The sequence below is a fragment of the Epinephelus lanceolatus genome, chromosome 16 (genome assembly GCF_041903045.1).
Source record: "Epinephelus lanceolatus isolate andai-2023 chromosome 16, ASM4190304v1, whole genome shotgun sequence".
In the NCBI taxonomy this organism is placed as follows: Eukaryota; Metazoa; Chordata; class Actinopteri; order Perciformes; family Serranidae; genus Epinephelus; species Epinephelus lanceolatus.
Genome location: NC_135749.1, coordinates 34,493,727 through 34,506,225, shown reverse-complemented (window position 1 = coordinate 34,506,225; position 12,499 = coordinate 34,493,727). Strand labels below are relative to the sequence as shown.

At 41.8% G+C, this 12,499-nt stretch overlaps 1 long non-coding RNA gene across 1 annotated transcript; it reads left to right on the top strand.

The window, feature by feature from the left end:
* The first annotated feature begins 6,302 nt into the window (after window positions 1–6,302).
* LOC144467284 (uncharacterized) lies at window positions 6,303–7,164 on the top strand. The gene is made up of 3 exons (XR_013493553.1): window positions 6,303–6,753; window positions 6,854–6,925; window positions 7,092–7,164. It is a non-coding gene; the product is annotated as an uncharacterized LOC144467284 (long non-coding RNA).
* The last annotated feature ends 5,335 nt before the right edge of the window (window positions 7,165–12,499 follow it).

Below are 12,499 nucleotides of genomic sequence, written 5' to 3'. Positions count from 1 at the left end.
TGTCACACATCAGAAAAAAAAACAGATTACCCTGCTCTGCCTCTGATTGGCTAGTACTCGCTGCCATCAGGGAGAGAGCCAATTAGAAGCAGGATGCGGGTGAGAAAAAACTCTGCTGTCTCCTGCGTGTATGGGCAAAGGGGAGGGACAGAGGAACAGGCAAAACAAACAATCCTACATATCTGCTTGACAACTTATTATGGAGCTGGGAACAAGCCCAAATAAGCAATTACACTTTAGAAACAAGCCCCAAAAAAAACGTGACCCACGACTATCAATATTTGTAAGCGGCTTTACAGAAAAACAAGCCCAAAGTCAGTTATAATAAGCGGACTTTGCAACACTGTTTGAATCCCTTTTGTTTGAGACCATGCTGCAAGGTGAGTGTGTTTGCTGATCCTGTGAGTTTATTTATCTCCTTTAACTTTAGCTTATATTGGAGTTATGCTATGTAGCGTGTGAAATAGAGTATGGTGAATGTGCTAGGAAAGGTAGTATCAGCACTGTCTCTGCCTGGAGCTTGCATGAATAGAGCCTGGGTTTGTTGAAGGTGGCAGTGGTGTTTGGGCTGAGAAAGCCATGTGTAAGTAAGGTAAAGGAGGTTGTTGGGTCGGTGCGGGGAGCAGTGAGACCTGGCATTAGGGGAGTGTCTCTGGGACGCCAGAGATCACTGTCTAGCCTCCTGGAGGTGTCGTGGGACCAACTAGACAAAACACTGGTGACAGGAGGTTCCCACCCGATGACCTCAAAGACATGTTAGTTATCACTGCTCAGTGGTCTGTATAGTTAAGCCTTGCCATAATAGTTTATCATAGTGCTTAGGAGGTTATTCACTGAGGGCCGAATTCACAAAGAATGAACTGCGGCCGCTGATAGCACCTTGAATTGCACTTCACTTGCACCCGTAGTTTGCTCCGTCTTAACGTCCTATTCACAAAGGATATTGCACTAATGATACACCAGCGCAAACACGCCCACAAAGTTTGGCAGCTGAGTGCAGTTTGCTCCTGATTTGCCCCTGATTGCAATTAGCCACATGGCAAAGTTATTTTTTTCACTTAACTGCGTGTGGCTATTAGTGCTGGTATTAGTTTTTGGCAAAGTACTGAATACTGTATACCCTCATGTAGTGATGTCTGCTGGTGAGTCACTCTAACAGTGTCGGATGGGTTGAGGCTGTGGATTTGACCAAGTTTGATCACTTTATCACTATTCCTTCTCACTTGTAGCTGTTTTTCGTTATCTTTTGAATTTAATATGAATTATGGAACCGTTTTTGTTCACATTTGTTTCCCCCGTTTCGTAAAATAAATTATTGAAAGTTGCTTTTGAAGTGCGTGACAGAAGTGCGTACTGAGAACGACCGCAGACTGTCACCTGTTCAACGCATCAGTATCTTAGAATGCCATTAAAGTAATAATGATTATAATAATAATGTCAAAATATTATTTACAGACTGATTTAACAGACAATCACTGCTGCCACGATCACTGGAAAGTCTGGGCGAGAGGCTTCCACAGAGGAGCGCCCAGTTTGCACCAGCTTTCTAAAGACGTTATTTACTTCACTCAAACTGCGTGTGGCTATTAGCGCTGGTGTTAGTGAATTAGACCTTGTTTATCAATGAGGCTCATTTGCATAGAAAGGGGCAATTTTTGCGCCAAATATATGCATATTACCTCATTTAAATACGTGCAAATAACACTGGAGCACCGAGACACAATCTGCTTGGCAGTGCAGTTAGTGGAGCATTTCACCCTCTGCGCGTGCTTTGTGAATTAGACGGTATCTGTTTGCTCCATTTTTACTGGTTTAGCGGCCGCAAAAGCCACGCAATCCTTTTGTGAATTCGGCCCTGAGTGTTGATCCTTTCTCTAGAGCACAAATTTCTTGTGTTTATTTGAATTGTATTTTTGTATGTTTATTTATTATTTTTACATCTTGCCTGTTAACTTTTCAGTTATGCAAGATGATCTACTGCAAGACACAACAGCACTTTAAGTTTTGTATGGGCAACTATCCTTCCTCAGTTATGTAAAACATTTGCGTAATGTGAAAGAATCTAAAATAAACTGGATAGTGAAAATGGAATGAAAAGTGATGGGCAGAAATGTATTTTAATGGTGCAAATAAATCAGTACAATACTTTTGTCTTAGTCAGTGTACATACAGGGGACATTGCACTGAAGCTTTCAATAACCAAAGTAACCCAAATACAGTAAGTAAGAAAAAAAGCTACATATTTATCGAAAGAATGTAAACAGTGATCCTGGCATCTATGCATAAAACCATAGTTGTTAAGTTGTTTCACTCATTTCCATCATCCTCCCTGGGGCAGCCATGAGGATGTTCTTCACAGTGATGCTCAGACCCTATGTGCAGATTGTGTAGTGTGCATGCTGCGACTATTAGTTTTATCAATATGTCAAGTCTACTATTTTGCATGTCTCGCATGCGTCGCCAAACACATTTCATTCAGCCAAAGCAATTCTCCACTACAATTCTACCACGGGAAACAGTTGCATTGTGGTGTAACTGGGCAGCTGTTGTCTCTTAGAGGGCATATGATGAAAGGTTGGCCTGTGTACCTAGCTGTCACTCAGCAGCTTGTTGGTCCCCATTTTCTGGTGGTCCAGGGAAAATGTCAGTGAAGTTTCCCAGGTCATCCACAATGCCCTGAAGCAGTAGCGAGTAGTAGCCTTTGCGGTTGAAATAATCATCCCCTCAAATATGAGGCCTTTGGATACGGAATTGGCAACCATCGATTGCACATATGATGTTTGGGATCCCACACACCCTCTCAAATGACCTGGTTATGGTTATCTTCTGACAGTAAGAAGGCCAGGTGATGTATTGAGCAGCTAGCTAACAGACACCACCCAGGATTTCTGTAACAGCACCATGGGCTGTCCCTTGTGACACATTAAACTTATCTGCGATCTCTCTGAAGGAGTTCTGATTAGCCATGTACCAGAGGAATATTATAAGCTTTTTCTGGAGAGGGATGTCTCCCTGGTCAGGTTGATCTCATTGTTCACTCAGCTGAGCAAGTAGAAGGTTGAACTGTGTATGTGAAAGACGGACATGCCTATTAAAAGTGGCTTCATCCATCTGAAACATGATGTCTCAGGCAATTCCCGTTTTCAGGACTCTTGGACTGGGATGATACCAGAGGGCCATAGCTTGTCTAAGGGGAGACAAAAACATACAATTAACATACAATTAAGCCTGGTGAATAGCCGACACTTGTGCTTACTGTAACAACTTTAATCTTCTTCAAACAATGGCAGCGCATGACAGTTTTTTGTTGGATTGTTTGCTTGTTCGTTTAATAAATCAGCACGTCAAAGTAATTTTTGTTTTATGCCTGCTTCTAAATGACCAACGAGCAAGACAAGAAACTGGACAAACAAGATCAGATTGCCAATTTTAAACATTGTTACTCATTATGTCTATTATTTAGCTCTCATTACTAGGCTACAAACAGTGAACTTGTATATAAGCGCGGCATTCACTGCTATTCAAAATATTTGCAGACAGCACCACTATAGCCAATAAATACAAACATCATCTGATAAATCCATGCTCTTGTTCCGCCATGATAAGCAGCTGAAGTATCTGATTTATGCGTTCTTGCTGAACACATCACAGGAGGGCGAAAATCTTCTTGCGGGCATGCATGTCTGTTTACGTCCAAGGTCTGATGTGAGGCGATGAACATACTTTTTCCGGAAGTAGGGGCTTTTCCAGGCTTTTTATGTCAGGTGCTCGGAAACCTCCGAACCCTCTGAACGCATCTTGTGCTTGGTATCGTTGGAAATTAGTTTGTCTAGTTTCATGTGACACCCAACACGATGGGGTGGAGTGTGCCTATAGGATCTACTTTTCCTTCTGGCTTCCACTCTCCTCACGCTTGGCGCTCGCGCACTGACAGACAGAAGACACAGACAGAAAAAGAAGTTTGGAGTTACTTCACTCCAGTAAACGCAAATGAAGCAACATGTGACTTGTGTCGAAAGTCTATGCAGTATTGTGGATACACCACAAACCTGAGCAAACACTTGAAGATGGATCACATAAAAGAGGATGACGAGTTACAGCGGAGGTGATTAGAGGAGCGTGAGAGAGAGGGAGCGCAGGGAAATGCCCCCACACCTGCTGCCCGAATGAGACAGACCTCTATGATGGAAGCCCTTCAGAGAGGCAGGCAATATCCAGTGAATATAGTGAAAATACATCACAGTAACGGGTGTATAGACGTAGATTAGATAAATTTACATAAAATACCAGAATATATTATGTATGTATGTATCTAAAAGCAGTTTTCAGTCTGCCAAAAAACACACTATCTGGATAACAAAGGATGATACAAAAGTAATGCAAAGTTTGTTACAAATTTTGAGGCACAGCCACTTGTCATGTGCTCCATATTTCTCTCCTTTGTAAGAATCCCAGAATCACATTTTAACCATACATTTGAAAGGATAGTCTGGATTTATAAGAGTCCCTTCTGATTTGTCCCGAAACTGGGTGTCCTTACTGTTCACTCAAAAAGACTTAATACCAGTTATGTTTGTTTAATGAAATTGGACTCCTAACCCTTTGAGGAAGGAGTTTTTCCAAATGTTTCCTCAGAACTCAATTTCATTTATCTATCCTCAGTAGCTTTCCGTGCCCCATAGCCATTGTGACATCATCATTAGAATGTTTGGTTCACATAATACTAATCACATGGGTGTAATCGTATACCTCAAACAGGTTTAGCATTGCTAGAATCACTCTAAATTCTATTGCTAAGCAACATGCTTCATGACCCCTTTAACTGAGCATCTAATTGAGAGTCTAGTTGTTCCCATGAGCCCAATTTCATCAAGCTATGATGAGGTCAAGGGGCCTCTTTGAAAATTGTCTCACCGATTTATTACTTATGCTACCACTGGCATCCATGTTCACCAACAACATATTGTTCATAAACCTTCCTGTTGGCCCTGAATAATCAGCCAAACAAATTAATCTGTTGTCATGTACATTTTTGGAGAAGATAATTGTATTATGAAGTTGCATCCCTTTCCCTGATTCTCAAGTAAAATAAATGTCTCTGTTCTATTGTAGCTGACCAAGAAATGCTTGGGTACAACACCGATTGTTCACTTTCCAGCATCAACATCAGGGAAGATGACTATGTCCCAGCATCATCAGAGGACAGTTCATCTGAATCATCAGAACGAAGTAGTCAGAAGCAACACCGTGTGCTAGCTCAGATGGGTTATTGGGCACACAACATTACAGCACTCACAAAAGGAAAACGGACACTGGTACCTTGTAAACAAAGTGGTGGCAAGAGCAGTCCAAAGGACTATTAGCATTGTTTTGCATGCTTTGGGTACTTCAAACACAAGTCTTTGTGGAAGCACGCAAAATGGTGCGCACTTGCTCAAAATGTTGGCAGAACATTACCTGGAAAAACAAGAAGACAGGTTCTCTGTGCTGCGGCTCAACCTGTATCTAAAGACGTGAACATGAAGGTATGGCCCTCGTGAATGGCATGACTTAAGACGAAACTGCTCATGCAGTAAAAGAAGACAAATATATCATGAAGGTTAGAGAAAAGATCTACAACAGGCAACGTGAAACTGCCTCTCAACATGACAATGTTCGTCAAATTATGCAAGGACTGGGGAGACTCTTGATCCTAGGAAGGAAGGTGACCCCTCTGAAAAAGATGGAGGATCATATCAATCCACAACACTTTCCCCATGTTATTTGAGCTGTCAAAGAAGTAACTGGATTTGATGAAAAGAGGAACAAGTTTGAAAAACCCACCCTAGCCACAAAGCTAGGGCAAAGCATCCAGAGAGTAGCAGACACCATGGTGGCTGAAGCACTATGATCCCAGAACAATGAAAAAAAGCAGGTTGTCCAAGAGTTTAGACGCATGTACAGTCTTACCTGGAATGAGATGATCTCTTCCGCTGCATACCGTACACTTGAGGATAAGAAATGGAACAAACCCAAGCTCATTCCATTAGCAGAATATGTGAAAAAATGCACATGTACATGACAGACAAGCAGAAACAATACTATGGGCAGTTTTTGGATGAGAAAACCTCAAAGAATTGGAGCAATCTTGCTAAAGTAATACTGGCAAAGATAATCCTTTTCAACCGAAGACGAGAAGGCGAGGTCTCAAAGATGCATTTGGAAGCATTTCTCAGCAGAGACAACTCCCCATTTAGTGAAGATATTGGTGAAGCACTGACGGAGTTGGAGAAAAGGCTCTGCCAGAATTTCGAACATGTGGAAATTCGAGGGAAGCAGGGAAGGTGCCCATCATCCTTACTCCAGCAATGGTGCAATCCCTGGAGCTACTTGTGGAGGAGAGAAGCTCATGTGGAGTGGGTGAAAACCTCTACTTATTTGCAAGACCAGGGTTTGAAACAAGGCTTAGGGGGTCTGACTGCATCCGTGAGTTGGCTAAAAACTGTGGGGTCCAAAAACCTGAAGCTCTGTTATCCACAAAGCTGAGAAAACAAATGGCCACTCTGTCAAGTGTACTGAATCTAAATGACACTGACCAAAATCTTTTGGCAGACTTTCTGGGACACGACATAAGAGTACACAGGAAGTTCTATCGCCTCCCCAAAGGGACTTTGCAGTTGGCAAAGATCAGTAAGGTATTGATGGCCTGTGAACAGGGCAGACTGGCCGAATTCAAGGGGAAATGTCTGGACCAAATCTCGATCAGCCCCAAAGGTAAGAAACTATTAATTGTAAGGGCAAAGTTGACTGTTGCCTGTATGTATTGTACACATATTTCATTTGATACAATTTGCCTTTGTTTGCCATCTTGAAGACCAATTTGAAGTAATGGAAGAAAGCTCGGGGGAATCATCTGCAGATGAAGATCATCCAGCTTCTCCAGCAGGTATGTCTATGCTTCAAATTGGTGTGCTTGATCACACGTTTCCCTTTCTATGGGTTAATGTTTACATCCTCAATCTATACACAGTAAATTCTGGACATCATACAGTCAGGCTGTATAGATGGCTAGTCATGCCACGTGCATCATGTTTCCTATGAATGTTTTCCAGGAGAGGAATCTGTGACTCAAGACGAGCAGGGCACTTCTAAGCAGCAGCCTGGACAAAAGTGAGACTCGGGAGGTAAGAATGTGGCATAGTCATTACGTGTGCCATATGTATGTTAAATTATTGTTGTAGCTGTGTTTGGTTAGAGCATCTATAGACAGTATTTCTGGACATTTATACAGCCGTGGCCAAAAGTTTTGAGAATCACACAAATATTAATTTTCATAAAGTCTACTGCCTCATTTTTTATGATGGCAATTTGCATGTACTCCAGAATGTTATGAAGAGTGATCAGATGAATTGCAATTAATTGCAAAGTCCCTCTTTGCCATGAAAATGAACTTAATCCCCCCAAAAACATTTCCAATGCATTTCAGTCCTGCCACAGAAGGACCAGCTGACATCATGTCAGTGATTCTCTCGTTAACACAGGTGAGAGTGCTGATGAGGACAAGGTGGAGATCACTTTGTCATGCTGATTGAGTTAGAATAACAGACTGGAAGCTTTAAAAGAGGGTGGTACTTGAAATCATTGTTCTTCCTCTGTTAACCATGGTTACCTGCAAGGAAACACGTGCAGCCATCATTGCTTTGTACAAAAAGGGCTTTACAGGCAAGGATATTGCTGATACTAAGATTGCACCTAAATCAACCATTTATCGGATCATCAAGAACTTCAAGGAGAGAGGTTCAACTGTTGTGAAGAAGGCTTCAGGGCGCCCAAGAAAGTCCAGCAAACGCCAGGACCGTCTCCTAAAGTTGATTCAGCTGCGGGATTGGGGCACCACCAGTGCAGAGCTTGCTCAGGAATGGCAGCAGGCAGGTGTGAGTGCATCTGCACGCACAGTGAGGCAAAGACTTTTGGAGGATGGCCTGGTGTCAAGAAGGGCAGCAAAGAAGCCACTTCTCTCCAGGAAAAACATCAGGGACAGACTGATATTCTGCAAAAAGTACAGGGATTGGACTGCTGAGGACTGGGGTAAAGTCATTTTCTCTGATGAATCCCCTTTCCGATTGTTTGGGGCTTCTGGAAAAAAGCTTGTCCGGAGAAGAAAAGGTGAGCGCTACCATCAGTCCTGTGTCATGCCAACAGTAAAGCATCCTGAGACCATCCATGTGTGGGGTTGCTTTTCAGCCAAGGGACTGGGCTCACTCACAATTTTGCCTAAGAACACAGCCATGAATAAAGAATGGTACCAAAACATCCTCCGAGAGCAACTTCTCCCAACCATCCAAGAACAGTTTGGTGACGAACAATGCCTTTTCCAGCATGATGGAGCGCCTTGCCATAAGGCAAAAGTGATAACTACGTGGCTCGGGGAACAAAACATCGAAAATTTTCGGTCCATGGCCAGGAAACTCCCCAGACCTTAATCCCATTGAGAACTTGTGGTCAATCCTCAAGAGGCGGGTGGACAAACAAAAACCCACAAATTCTGACAAACTCCAAGCATTGATTATGCAAGAATGGGCTACCATCAGTCAGGATGTGGCCCAGAAGTTAATTGACAGCATGCCAGGGCGAATTGCAGCGGTCTTGAAAAAGAAGGGTCAACATTGCAAATATTGACTCTTTGCATAAACTTACTGTAATTGTCAATAAAAGCCTTTGACCCTTATGAAATGCTTGTATTTATACTTCAGTATATTATAGTAACATCTGACAAAAAGATCTAAAAACACTGAAGCAGCAAACTTTGTAAAAACCAATACTAGTGTAATTCTCAAAACTTTTGGCCATGGCTGTACACATTACACAACATGCAGAGGGTCATTCTTGCCCTGTTTGAGTTCATTTTCTATGACTGTTTTCCAGGAGGAGCTTCAGTGACTGGAGACAAACGGGGCACTTCAAAGCAGCAGCCTGTAGAGGGGCAAAACTCAGGAGGTAAGCACGACACATGGCTCTCACTTTTTCCACCCTGATATATGTCAGCAGCAGTTCCTACACTGTAACTGAACAGCAAGAGGAGAAATCAAAGGCTGATCAACCCTTTTCATGCCAGACACTAGCTAGTATTTCCAGTCTAGTCTGCTTGGCTAGGGTATTTACTTTGTTGGCTTTGTCATCACAATGCCCTGGTCCCACAAATGGTGTGAAGTGAAAATATCAACTTGATAGTTTTTATAGATCAAGGTCTATATTCCCAGCACTGTTCGAACGTTCATATACATACGCCAAAACGATTACCTGGCAGCTAAGTAAACAGCAGTGTTAGAGAAATTAGCAAGCAGCTAGCTACTTAACAATAAAAGCAGTTAAATAAAACTCAACTACTACTAAAAATTGCAAACTAACACTAAGGAAGTGTGGTTCAACATACATCCAGACTGCATTGTGGATAGGCTTCATAATCTGAATCTGGAATGCAAAGAAGATTTTTAAGGGAAATATGTAATTTGTAAGTAATTAACCTCAATTACCTGACCTAACTATTAAAAATTTACTAAGATTTGAATGAAGTTAAACTACCATCCTACAACTGCAAAATTTAGTTAAAGTAGTAATTGAACTACACATTGTTAATTATTCCCCAACACTGGTAAACCAGTTGTTTTAGCATGGTATTTTATATATGGGCAACTTGTCCAGGCCAAAAATAAGTAGGTCCTCAAACCACCCTATTTTCTTTAGCCAACGACTCCTTGAGACTGAACAGCAGCACGTACGTACAGTATATTGGTGGGAGGGCAGGAAAGTCAGGCTGGCTTCCCCTTTCCTATTGATGTCTGACAATTTTCAACATGTATCAAATTTCTTGTGGATTAAGTGTTCTTCACAATCTCTTTTCCAAGGTGCTAAAAAGGCAAAACAAAAGTGGTCAGCAGAGGAGGTGATTGCAGTTGAACAGTCTCTGATGGACTTCATTCGTATGGGGAAGACACCTGGAAAGCAGGATTGTGAGAGGTGCATCACTGCTTCCCCTCAAGCCCTAGCTGAGAGGGACTGGAGAGGTGTAAAATTCTATGTTCACAATAGAATAGTTTCAGATCAGAGGCTGTAGACATGGACCATATTTACAAAGGAAAATTCAATCCAGTTGTTTTCAACTGGACACAGTGGCATTTACCCCACCTCCCACGCCATGACAGTATGCCCTCTATTTCCATGGGAACACAGTAGTCACATCAGATATATCTACTGTATGTAAGCTATACACATAGTGAGGTTGAAACTGGTCGGCTATTGGAAAAACTAAAAAGTTGCTTTGACCATTGTTGCAGGGTTGGGTTAAAGGACCCCAAAGGTTCAGGGGCCTTTCATTTAGAATGCAATAACTTCCTGGTTCATCTTTTCTACTGCAGTGTATCTTTTGATAATGTATTCTATCTGAGAAGGCATTTTAGTCTGTTGTGTGTCTGACTTGTTGAGCTGTTAATGCTGCATTCACATGGAATCAGGCAAACGGCAGACTGCAAACCGGATGTCATGTTAGTGGACGAGAGAAGGACAGTAAAACTTGGGCGAGGGCAGCAGAGAATACTGTCCACGGCAACGGTAGATGGCAATGCTGTCCAAAGTTAAAATATTTTAACTTTTACCATTCACCGGCCATGGAATACTCAACCGGATGTGACATGGTTCCAAAACAGAAAACATGGCTAAACTCGACAACGAAAAGCTAGTGCTTTTGGTGCAGCAGCACCCAGAATTATATGACCAAACTTTAAAAGCCTACCGTGATGCTTCCAAGAAGGCGTACATATGGGACGCGATTAGCCCATAGCTGGGTGGAATACCAGGTACGTAATATGAAATGTAACTTTATGAATTCCTTTATTAGCTTAGCGAGCTCTTTGGCTAACGTTAGCTCTCTGTAGCCCATAGACTGAGTCTGCAGCAGACACATACAGTTCCTCATCTCCCAGCAACAACGTTAACATTTTCTCATTCATAGTATGGTAAAATATATATGCATTAATTGTGCTGGTAACCCTATACTGCTTGAATTGAATACGTATCCATGATAGATGATAGTTAACTAGATGCACTGTGCATGTTTATCCTGCTCACAGCTTGGATAATAATAGATAAGTTTTTTCTTTCCCATTCAGTACAGACGTGCAAAACGCGATGGACCGACATCAAGGACCGCTACAAAAAAGAAATCAAAGCAGATGAAATGCCCAGTGGGTCAGGTGTATATGCATAGACTAAATGCATTGCTGTAATAATAACAATAAATAAAACACAAGAATATATATTTTTTAAATATTTTATTCAATCTGCTGTAAAAACATTACCATAGCAACAATTACGTGTCACGAGTCACATGTGTCTCATTTTGCCGTCGTGCCGTTCCTTCAGACCGCTTGTGTCTTTCTCCCATTCCCTCCAGCAGATGTCTCCCATCTGCCGCCTGCCGTCTGCCTGATTCCATGTGAATGTGGCATAAGTCACACCCGTTCAATACTTCATGGTTTTAACCCTTTGAGTAATGAGGGTTTTTGTTTCAAATGCTGGTTTGAACATTCACCTCAAAAGGTTAAGGAACTTGAAGGTCTCATTTTTATAATTTTACCATTTTTTTGTGATTCCCATGAGTCTATTGGACTTAAAAAAAAAGGTTTAATCTATCTTCTTTGGATTTTATTTTAATGTGGTTTTATTTTTAATCTCACCCTCAGGCCTCAGTTTGTCAGGCTCTGTAACAAATTGTCTGACGCCATTTTAATCAACACAGGAGCACCTCAAGGCACAGTTTTATCTCCTTTTTTATTCTCACTTTATACCGCCGACTTCAGACATAGTCAGCCATCCTGCCTGGTGCACCGCCTTAGTGGGTCTGCTTAACCAGAGCAATGATGTGGCCTATAGAAACGAAGTCCAATCCTTTTCCAGCTGGTGTGACTCTAACTTCTTAAAGTTAAACATAGGAAAGACTAAGGAGTTAGAGATTGATTTAGAAAGAAAAGAGAGGAGGTCCTTCCAGTGACAATTAATGGTCAGGTGATCAAAATTGTCGGGTCTTATAAGTACCTTGGTATCCATTTGGACAGTAAACTCAACTGGAAAGACAACACTGATGTCCTAATCAAGAAAGCTCAGTCTAGACTTTTCTTTTTGCGAAAACTTAGATCCTTTGACCTGGTTGGTTAGACAGCATCCCCGGCTCTATATTGGACTGTGCACATTTTAGGTTATGGATAATTGCTTCTTTCCGTGTATGACATCACAAGGGGGACTAGTTCTGAACAACTTGGTTAACCCTTTCTGGTGAAAGTTTTTTGTAATGGTTTCTTAGAATTCTACCTTAGAATTTTGAGAACTGGACATTTGAATGATGTCACAATGGCTATGGTCAGAGAGTGGTACAATTCTAATGGCACCAGTCTGATTGTACATCTCCAAGGGTTAATCACAGTTTTCAGACACCACCCTTGGCCTAATGGCAACGTTATGCGTTCTT